The sequence below is a fragment of the Schistocerca piceifrons genome, chromosome 4 (assembly GCF_021461385.2).
Source record: "Schistocerca piceifrons isolate TAMUIC-IGC-003096 chromosome 4, iqSchPice1.1, whole genome shotgun sequence".
In the NCBI taxonomy this organism is placed as follows: Eukaryota; Metazoa; Arthropoda; class Insecta; order Orthoptera; family Acrididae; genus Schistocerca; species Schistocerca piceifrons.
Genome location: NC_060141.1, coordinates 175975394 through 175982787, shown reverse-complemented (window position 1 = coordinate 175982787; position 7394 = coordinate 175975394). Strand labels below are relative to the sequence as shown.

General features: G+C 46.1%; 1 pseudogene; it reads right to left on the bottom strand.

Annotated features, from left to right (window-relative positions):
* Positions 1-3835: 3835 nt before the first annotated feature.
* On the bottom strand, positions 3836-3953 carry LOC124796890 (annotated as a pseudogene).
* Positions 3954-7394: the final 3441 nt, after the last annotated feature.

The window sequence follows — 7394 nt, the reverse complement described above, 5'->3', positions numbered from 1 at the left end:
AATAATAGTGTTTTCAGTGAGTTACACTTTAGTAAATCACCATTAAATACAGATACAGCAGGTAATGTTTAAAAAACAAGCCACTGTGATCTGGGCAGAAGGCCTTACACGCCAAGAATGGCAATAAATTAAGAATTGTTTAAAACTTGCTGCAACGAATAACTTACAGGTATTGCAATATTACAGGTACGTCGCCACAAACACAGCAGACGCCAGGAGTGGCACTAAATAAGGTTTTAAAGGCTTACTGCTAAAATACAAAAATCAAATTAGAATTTTAAGGCAAATCACCACAATCACGGCTGAAGGCCTTATACGCCGGGAACGGCAATAATATTAAATATTTAGAAACCTGCTGTAAAGGCAGCAAATACAATAGGTTAATTAAAAATAAGCACCTGATCACCAAAAGTGTGAAATAAGATGATGGGAAACTTTGTAACACAACCCGTAAGTGGCTTAGAGAGTACTGAGGTAGATTATACCCACAGAAGGCGTGGGCTGAATGAACGTTACACTGAACTATTGGCCATCAGACCTCGTTTTAGAACACACATGTCTTTTAAGAACCAAGGGGCCACAGACGGTGCTCCAGTAATCGACCTGTAGAAGGTCCGCTAGCAAAAACTTTCGCGGGCGATGAGGTAGGCAACCAAGAGTTGCATTCACTTCACAAGATGGTAACTCATACTAGTGGTAGTCTAACGAATGGCTACTGATAATCTTGCTGAAGCTACTTGATGTCCAATAAACCAAATGCAACGATGGAACAATACGCCAAAAGCCGGAACCGGCGGTCTGCACTACGCCCCCTCTGCCTTCCCCAAGCACCCCACTCGCTGCTCTTCGCCTCGGCGACACTACGAGCAGCAACACGAACCCAAGTTACTGGAGAATCGCGAGGTATCACAATGGTGGAGGTTTATCTACTTGGATTGAAAGGCACTCATTTTAAAGCTTGCTGGATCCGGTTTACGACGAGGTCGTAAACCCACATGACCACAGCCCTTCCATCTGGCAGTCCATGCGTACTGCCAGCAGTCCCGCAACTGCGCGGGCCTGGATCCTCCTCTGTACCCAACCGAACTCGCACACTCACACGACCTGCAGAAACAACGACGTCGCCTCAAAGATAGGGCAACAGTTACGACATATCATTAACCGCTGCTGCTGCCACTAGCGGACAGGCAACGCTTGCGAAACCGAGTGGCGCCAGTCAACAAGAGAAGAAGATAAACAACCGCAACCATGCCAACTAAACGATACCGTCTTTCCTCCAACAGAGGGTGGAAATGTCATGGTTCTGTATCGCTTTGACATGTAGTGCAGAATTCAGTAGGAGTTACTGAATAATGTGTAATTTACTTTTTGAAGTCGTCTCGTATTTAATTCTTCATGATAACAGGGCACTATTTCAGACAATCTAACGTATACCATCCTGAAATCCGTCTTAAATAGGCTGATGCGAGAAGACGTTATGACCAATGCCCACCGCGAGATTACATACTTTCTGATGGCGCTGAGAGAACGTGACGCAGTAGTAGATGCATAGAAGTGGAACAGAGACGAATGGGGGACCATTCTACACTACTGGCCACTAAAATTGCTACACCAAGAAGAAATGCAGATGATAAACGGGTATTCATTGGACAGATATATTACACTAGAACTGAGATGTGATTACATTTTCACGCAATTTGGGTGCATAGATTCTGAAAAATCAGTACCCAGAACAACCACCTTTGGCCGTAATAACGGCCATGACACGCCTGGGCATTGAGTCAAACAGAGCTTGGATGGTGCGTACAGGTACAGCTGCCCATGCAGCTTCAACACGATACCACAGTTCATCAACAGTATAGTGACTGGCGTATTGTGACGAGCCAGTTGCTCGGCCACCAATGACCAGACGTTTTCTGGAGAATGTGCTGGCCAGGGCAGCAGTCGAACATTTTCTCTGTCCAGAAAGGCCCGTACAGGACCTGCAACATGCGGTCGTGCATTGTCCTGCTGAAATGTAGGGTTTCGCAGGGATCGAATGAAGGGTAGAGCCACGGGTCGCAACACATCTGAAATGTAACGTCCACTGTTCAAAGTGCCGTCAATGCGAACAAGAGGTGAGACGTGTAAGCAATGGCACCCCATCACGTCGGGTGATACGCCAGTATGGCGATGACAAATACACGCTTCCAATGTGAGTTCACCGCGATGTCGCCAAACACGGATGTCACCATCATGATGCTGTAAACAGAACCTGGATTCATACAAAATAATGGCTTTTTGCCATTCGTGCACCCAGGTTCGTTGTTGAGTACACCATCGCAGGCGCTCCTGTCTGTGATGCAGCGTCAAGGGTAACCGCATCCATGGTCTCCGAGCTGATAGTCCATGCTGCTGCAAACGTCATAGAACTGTTCGTGCAGATGGTTTTTGTCTTGCAAACGCCCCCATCTGTTGACTCTGGGATCGAGACGTGGCTGCACGATGCGTTACAGCCATGCGGATAAGATGCGTGTCATCTCGACTGCTAGTGATACGACGCCGTTGGGATCCAGCACGGCGTTCCGTATTACCCTCCTGAACCCACCGATTCCATATTCTGCTAACAGTCATTGAAACTCGACCAACGCGAGCAGCAATGTCGCCATACGATAAACTGCAATCGCGATAGGCTACAATGAGACCTTTATCAAAGTCGGAAACGTGATGCTACGCATTTCTCCTCCTTACAGGAGGCATCACAACAACGTTTCACCAGGCAACGCCGGTCAACTGCTGTTTGTGTATGAGAAATTGGTTGGAAACTTTCCTCATGTCGGCACGTTGTAGGTGTCGCCACCGGTGCCAACCTTGAGTGAATGCTATGAAAAGCTAATCATTTGCATATCGCAGCATCTTCTTCCTGTCGGTTATATTTCGGGCCTCTAGCACGTCATCTTCGTGGTGTAGCAATTTTAATGGCCAATAGTGTAGCTATGATTAAGAGGCACATATGCGGGAATCCGCCGACTTACGAGACTTTGACAACAGCCAGATTGTTGTGGCCCAGTGCCTGGAAGCGAGCATCTCGGAAATGCCGAAACTGGTCGGCTGTTCGCATGCTACTGTCTTAAGCATCTATGGGAACTGATCGAAGAATGAGGGAACCGCGAGTGTGCGACAAGAAGTTGGACGTCTATACCCCGTCACAGAAAATACAGATCGGCGGCTCGCCCGCTCTCAGAAGCAGGATAGTTTGTGATCTGTGGCCAATCATACGACAGAGTACAATGCTGGCGAGGGAGCAAGTGTTTTGGAGCACACCGTTCAGTGTACAGTGCTGAGCATGGTGTTCCGCACCAGAGGACCACTACGTGTTCCCGTGTTGACCCAACATCATCGTCAGTTATAGTGGGCACGGCACCATCGAGATTGGACCGCGGAACAATGCAAGCATGTCATCTGGTCGGATGAATCCTTTTTATTTTTAAACGAGGTCAGTGGTCGTGTCCAGATACGTCGTCATCCAGGCGAACGCCTGCTCGAAACATGCAGTGCGCCACGGACACAGGCCGGTGGGAGCAGTATCATCTTATAGGGGACAATCACCTGGGCTTCCATGGGGCACCAGCTGTGGACTATGTGAACATTATTAGTACTCCGTCTTCAGGCCACGAGTGTCCTACCGGGACCATCCGACCGCCGTGTCATCCTCAGTGGAGGATGCGGATAGGAGGGGCGTGGGGTCAGCACACTGCTCTCCCGGTCGTTAGGATGGTATTCTTGACCGAAGCCGCTACTATTCGGTCGAGTAGCACCTCAATTGGCATCACGAGGCTGAGTGCACCCCGAAAAATGGCAACAGCGCAAGGCGGCCTTGATGGTCACCCATCCAAGTTCCGACCACGCCCGACAGCGCTTAACTTCGGTGATCTCACGGGAACCGGTGTATCCATTGCGGCAAGGCCGTTGCCGAACATTATGAGGGACCACCTTATGATAGAAGTCTTCCCAAAAAGCGGTGGCATCTTCCAGCAGGATAAACGTCACTGTTAAACGGCTAGAATTGTGCTGCAATGGTTCGAGGAGCACGATAGTTAACTCACGCTGAAGTCTTTGCCACCAAATTCGTTTTATCTGAATCCCATGAAACACTACTGTAACGCTAGCGGGCGCCAGCTCCGAGCTCATAATCCAGCCGCCTTTAAATTACCGGAGATTTGTCACCTGCGTGTAGGCATCTGGTGTCACAAATCTCGGAAAAACTATCAGGTACTTGTCGAATCCATGGCATGCAGAATCACTGGTGAATTGCATTCCGGAGGGAGACGAAAACGCTTCTAAGTACGTCGTCATTGTGTATTGCCTACTCAGTGCATGTCTTTTTTTTCTATTCTTTATTGCATTTCAGTTCCCCAGCCGGGGCGGTCTGGCAGCAGCATAGGCGCCGCTCTAAATCATTGTGTGGGAAGTGAGATATATATTACCAACAATCGACTCCTTTTACTACGTATTAACTCAAACGTTTTGGAGAAGATGGTGTACAAATATTTAAGTGTTTGACCACATCAGCATATATAAAGGGTGTCCTAAAAGTCCGTTAACATTTGAAAATCGGTGATTCACGGAACAGTGTAGGCAGAGAGGTAAAAATTGATATACTTGCCTAAAATGGCAAGGGGTTTTATTGAGTCCAAAAAATAGTGCAAGCACCGGCCAACAGATGGCACTGTACAGCAACACGCCAGTGTCGCTGCATGCATACTGCGTGCTTCGTTTGGTGTGGATCGCGTGCTGAGCGGCCACGTCCGTAATCCGTGGCCTTCCAGGTCTCCAGACCTCAATCCGTGTGATTATTGGTTGTGGTATTCATCCACCGAATGTGCGCCAAAGTGTTGTTCCACGCCTCATCACACAGCATTCTGCTTTCGCACGTCACTGTATTTAGTTCTATGGAATCACACGTGTATACTTTTTAATGGGAGCCACCAAACCTATATTTCGTACAGTGGAAATTAAAATGTCCTGTGGTGCCTCACCTATTCTCAGTAGGCTGGTTCGACAGTCTACACCCCCCGCCCTTTTATTTATTTATTTTTTTAAAAAAGAACAAAACAAACACCTTTTCTTGAAATTTACATTCTTTATTGCCTGTTAGCTAACAATTTTGTCTTTTGTCTGACATAAAATTAAATACAGGAAACATAAAACAAGTAAAGACAAGAGACAAGCTAGACAGTACTCATTTCTTCAGCCCTTAGATCCCAGCATATCTCTCTAATCTTCCTACAGCTTCACGCGACGTGGTTTTCTTTCTGCGAAAGAATCTATTACCTCATCGAAGTTCGTCAAACTTTCTGCTACACGAAAAATCAAAATGTCGTCGTATAATACTGAAAAAGCTGTTAATACGAATAGTATCCAAGAGTGGTGTGGTTTCTCGATTTAATTACGTCTATTTTGTCACTGTGTTCTGGATTAAACGAAACAGGCCTTCCTAATATGGCAGCAACTGAAACACACGCCAAATAAAAGAGACTGTTTCGGCACAAATGGTCATTTTTATCTACAGCATTTACGTATATAGCTCATAGAATATAATTCACGAAGTATCAGTATCATATGCCTTTTAGGCCTATCACAAGCGAAAAGTTTCATGTTAGGAAATAGTTTCACGTATCATTCATACGCTCCATTTTCTCAAACATGAAGCCGAAAAGTAGTAGTAGTAGCACGAAATTTTTATATAAAATCGGAATTGTCAAATCCTTCCACACAATATGTATGATGTCCCCCTTTGTTCTCCTTCCACTTTCTAATAGACAATCTTGTCTTCACTAACTCTGTAACTATTCCTGCCATTGTCAATACTTACTCTTCGGTTAATTTCACTAACCCTAGCTGAATTACTGCTCTTGTTATTCCGCTTTTATTCTCTGGTTAGGCGTTATTATGAGTTCGTACAATGCGTTTTCCGCGCTATTCCGACAACAGAACTTAAACGGCTGCAAACCGGGCACTGTACAACCTGTCGTTAATAATGTAGCGATCTGGCAAAAATATTCTGTCAAAGTTTCGTTTTCTTGGGTGCACCGTAATCTTTCTTACCTATTATTTCTGTTAGTCTTTTATTTCCACCCAGGTAGTCGTAATCTATGGATTTCGGTAATAATTATAATATTGCTTATCGTTCGCACACCCGATCAACCGCATAAACGAACAGCGTTTATTCAGCTCAGATCGTACAGGCCACTCTCCTTTTGTCTGCGGGAAAGTTTTTTATTTCTTGATGTGACGGTGATTCCCCTGACAGGATGGTAGACGCTTTGTGAATAACGATTTTCTTCCTCAAGAACATGAATTTGGTGACCCCTGAAATTGCCGCCAGACACGGATGCGACCATCATGATTCTGTAAACAGAACCTGGATTCATCCAAAAACATGACGTTTTGCCATTTGTGCACGCAGGTTCGTCGTAGAGTACCATTCGCAGGCGCTCCTGTCTGTGATGCAGAAACCCCGTTTTGCTCCACCTGCCCTTCCAAGTCCCCTTGATCTGAGCGTGGTTAGATTACCAGAAGCAGAAACTCTACCGCGATCGTCCTATCTCATTAGGAATGCTAAAAGACAACATCCGACGGCAGTTGCTCACCATAGCTACTGGCACGCTGTACAGTGCGGTTCACAACAGTGACCCTCGACTATTGGTATTGTTGATGAATGACGGCTGACATGCTGAGCATTTATTATAAACACCGCTTTCCTAAAAATTAGTTCTTATGCTAATTATTGCCTTTGTATCACCTGAAGCGCCATGTATTGGTGATTTTGTGCACATTTTTGGTTTTAATAAAACCGCATGTGATTTCAAGCTTGTGCGTCAATTTTTAACTGTCTGCCTACATACACTACTGACCATTAAAATTGCTACACCACGAAGATGACGTGCTACAAACGCGAAATTTAACCGACAGGAAGCAGATGCTGTGATATGCAAATGATTAGGTTTTCAGAGGATTCGCACAAGGTTGGCGCCGGTGGCGATACCAACAACGTGCTGACATGAGGGAAGTTTCTAACCGATTTCTCATACACAAACAGCAGTTGGCCGGCGTTGCCTGGTGAAACGTTGTTGTGATGCCTCGTGTAAGGAGGGGAAATGCGTACCATCACGTTTCCGACTTTGATAAAGGTCGGATTATAGCCTATCGCGATTGCGGTTTATCGTATCGCAACATTGCTGCTCGCGTTGGTCGAGATCCTATGACTGATAGTAGGAATGGGTGGGTTCAGGAGGGTAATACGGAACGCCGTGCTCGATCCCAACGGCCTCGTATCACTAGCAGTCGAGATGACAGGCATCTTATCCGCATGGCTGTAACGCATCGTGCAGCCACGTCTCGATCCCAGAGTC